Consider the following 3829-nt stretch of genomic DNA (forward strand, 5'->3'; position numbering starts at 1 on the left):
TTACTTTTGGAGTGTAGGATTGGAACATGGATGTAGTTTTGGGAAATTATTACTTATGGGTACTAAATAGTACAATTTGAATTATGGGTGAACCGATAGAGCTGGAATCTTGAAATTTTGGAGTTAGAATCATGTTGAGGTGTTGAATTGGGCTATGTACGAAGTTTTAAAAATTCATATTAATGTGTATTAAATTGTACTAAATTTGGTACAACTTGGATTTAGACCTTGGATTAATCTTATAGGTCCATGTTTTCGCATAGCCGCATTTTCCAACCGAAAAGGTTCTAAATAAAATTATTATCATAAAAAATCTTCGTGTTAACTAAGCGCGCAAATTATACAGTTTGGAATATAGGCCAATGTTTGCTAATTGCTTAAGTTATGTCTAATGAGGGTATTTACAATTTGCAATGGCAAAAATGTGCCTCATCGAAATACTGGTTTTAGAACTCATGTTTGCGTTTTAGACAATTTGGAGTCTATTTACGAATGCCCGTTCGTCTGTGTAGCTAATGCGGATGAAGGGAGTAACCGATTTCATCAAATCTTTGAACATCGTAATATTTCTTCCAAACTTAAAACAAGTTTGAATGGACCCGAAAATTGTCAATTTTTTGCTGAATATTTATACCCTTCACCATACTCGGGTACAGGCTATTATGTTTTTGTGCATATGTTTGGAACAGGCAAAAGGGAACGATATTGATATTTTCGTCAGATTTTATGTAATGGTTGCACCAAAGTCCCTATGGTCTACTGAATTAAGTCTAGAATGATGTGTACATAGTTTCATCAAAATCGGAACAAATCGAATGAAAATCTACAAGTCTACAAACCAAATATAATAAATTCATATAAAACAAAGTGAACCAAGCCGGTAATTGAAACGTACGAAGCAGCAATCGAACCACCTCACACACATTCGGCCGACGGCAACGCAAAAATACACTCACATTTAGATATGGCTCCCATATATATTTCCGTCCGATTTAAGAGAAATGGTCCACCAAAGTCCCTATATATCTTTCTGTTTGCCTGAAATTTGGCATAGGGTTACGAATTTGGTCTAAAAATATGTGTGTTAAGTTTCGTGAAAATCGGTTCAAATTTAGTATACCTACCATATATAGTTTCGTCCCAATATATCTTTTGATTTGCGCGAAATTTGGCATAGTGTACTGATTTGAGTATAGAATGATGTCTGCTAAGCATCGTGAACATCGGTTTATATACAGCTCCCATATATACTTTCGTCCGATTTTATCTAAATGATGCACCAAAATCCCTATATATCGGTTTGAAATTTGGCATAGCGATATGAACGGAGTCTTGAATGATATGTGCCAAGTTTCGTGAAAATCGGTTAAGATTTTCATATAGCTCCAATATTTCCCTCCGATTGAGTACTAAAGACCCAAATTTGTACGATTGACACATAATTTTGTACAATGTACTGAAGTTAATATAAATTAAACTTTGGCAAGTTTCGTTGAAATCGGTTCATATTTAGATATAGTTCCCATATATATATTTTCAGTGAATGGTGCACCGAGTGACAGGAAAGTTTGCACAACGTAGCGAATTGGGACTAAAATGACGTTTATCCCATTGTACACAAACGACTCTAAACTTGCCCAAATGAAATGACATTTAGCATAGGTTCCAGAAAGGCATAAATATCACATATTCAAGTTCGTTCAATTTCATGTCAATGTTCTCTCGAAAAGTCGACGTCTGTTAGAAGACATATGTAGAATATACCCAAAGTGGTGAAGGGTATCATATAGTCGGCCCAGTCCAAATTTACTTCTTTCTTACTGGTTTCCTTTTTTTAAATTTTTATTTAGTTTACAGTTTTCAAATTGCTTATGGGAGGGCTACCAAAGATGATGATTAGTATTTATATGGTCTGTCAATTTAAGGCTACAAGGATGAGCAAAGATATGCTAAGCTCATGGCAAGATAAACTCCTATCCCGGACACAGAGGCGTAAAGATGAAAAAGAGATACAATTGTGAACCTTAAGCCTACATGGTACAGATACAAGGTACATGTCAGTTTATTCGAACAATGAAGTAAACGAGAGCAAAGGAAAGAACTGAAGGTAGTTCCGATCGATCCTTCTCCGGAATAATTTCTTTGAACTAGTTCGTTCGGACGACCCAACTCTAGAGAGAGCTCATTTATTGGCTCACGGACGACGAGCCCTATTGAACATGGTGAAGATCGGCGCAGATTTATAGCTCGAAATTTTAAATATCGTACCGAATTTAAACCTTAAGTTTGTCTGATTGACATACAATTTTACCCAGCTGCGACTGGCAAGCATACTTTAAATTGGTACAGTTTTACATATAGCTTCAATATATAATTTTCTCCGGTATACCAAAAGATGTCAGATTTGCATTTAATTTTCAAAATTTTTAATATTGTCCGATTTCACATCCAGGGGCCGCTACAGATGATATATTTAGAGATATTTTTAGGTAGTAGGGTATAAATAAAACATTTTATGAGGCTTAAAAGGAAAAAGTGTTCAAAGGTTCTCCCCTACAATTTCGGACTTCTTTGTAACTAAAACATTCCATTTATCATGTTGATGTTTCTAACTATTTCTAGTTTAGTATGGTAGCCACTGTATTTGAAGCGTATGTTCCGTGTCTTATAAAACCTACTTCACTTCAACATTTCTTACTTCTTGCAACGAACGCACATCTTGGATCCTCATACAATTAGATTGCTGCAAGTGCATCAATGACAATTTCATAGATCAATTTTCATTATTTTATTGGCCTAACTGTCTACATGACTGACTGAATGAATGACTCTGACTGTCTGTCAGTTTCAATGCAGAGTAAAGTAAACATATCTTAATACTTTGTTAAATGGCAAACATCTTTAAGTGCTCTTAAAGGGGGAGACAAAAATACCATAAAAGTAATGATAATTAAATTACACAGAGTTGAAAAAGTAATTTTCCTTAAAGAGGGAAAATAAATTTGAAGTTTGGTTTTTTATTTCTTTGTGGAGATTATTTAAAGTGGATTTATATATCCCCCAAGTACATAAGTGGATATGTCATTCACTATTTTATAAAGAATTTATTATTATTTTTTCTAAAGAAAAAGTTTCGTAATTTATGTTGCCTATAAGTATTTTGAATCACCAATTGAGGCAGGTTATCATTATAGGTTTCATATAGAAATTAGCCTGAAGTTTATGTTGTCTTGAAACTCCAAAACTTGATTTAAGGGTTGTTTTGAATGTCAATTCAATTTTAGGGGTAAATTTTGCATTTTCAACACAAAACTTTTATAAATTGTTGTGCGTTTCTTAGTCATTATTATTAGTGGCACAAATGACAATCTGTGAATTAGTCATAATAAAATAACTTTGGGTTTATAAATAACAGCTGTGGTGTCCGAGTGGTTAAGGAGATGGACTTGAAATCCATTGGGTTCTACCCGCACAGGTTCGAATCCTGTCCACAGCGAATATTATTTTTGCATGCACGTGTGCTCCAGTTACTTAATACAAAATTAAAATCATGTAACATTGAAAATATGCAATTCGAATGGTATTTAATTAAAGCCTAAGTATTATTGCCCAGGAAAACTTATATCTATAAGTTTTCCTGAGCAAGTTTTCCGGGTAAAAGTGGAATAGGACCATGGAGCCCATTTTGCTGCAATTCGAAATAAGAATGGTAATTTATTTTTAAAAATGTCCTTGCTCATGAAAGTCAACAAAAAAAAAAATTCAAAAGTCGGATATATATACAAGATATGCTGATGTACCTTATCCTCTATGTAGATAGAACCGACAT

At 34.0% G+C, this 3829-nt stretch overlaps 1 non-coding gene across 1 annotated transcript; it reads left to right on the forward strand.

Annotated features, from left to right (window-relative positions):
- Positions 1 to 3414: 3414 nt before the first annotated feature.
- On the forward strand, positions 3415 to 3496 carry Trnas-uga (transfer RNA serine (anticodon UGA)). The gene has a single exon. It is a non-coding gene; the product is annotated as a tRNA-Ser (tRNA).
- Positions 3497 to 3829: the final 333 nt, after the last annotated feature.

The sequence above is a fragment of the Musca vetustissima genome, unplaced genomic scaffold, assembly GCF_032173495.1.
Source record: "Musca vetustissima isolate MV318-11 ecotype Yass unplaced genomic scaffold, APGP_CSIRO_Mvet_v1 utg124668, whole genome shotgun sequence".
In the NCBI taxonomy this organism is placed as follows: domain Eukaryota; kingdom Metazoa; phylum Arthropoda; class Insecta; order Diptera; family Muscidae; genus Musca; species Musca vetustissima.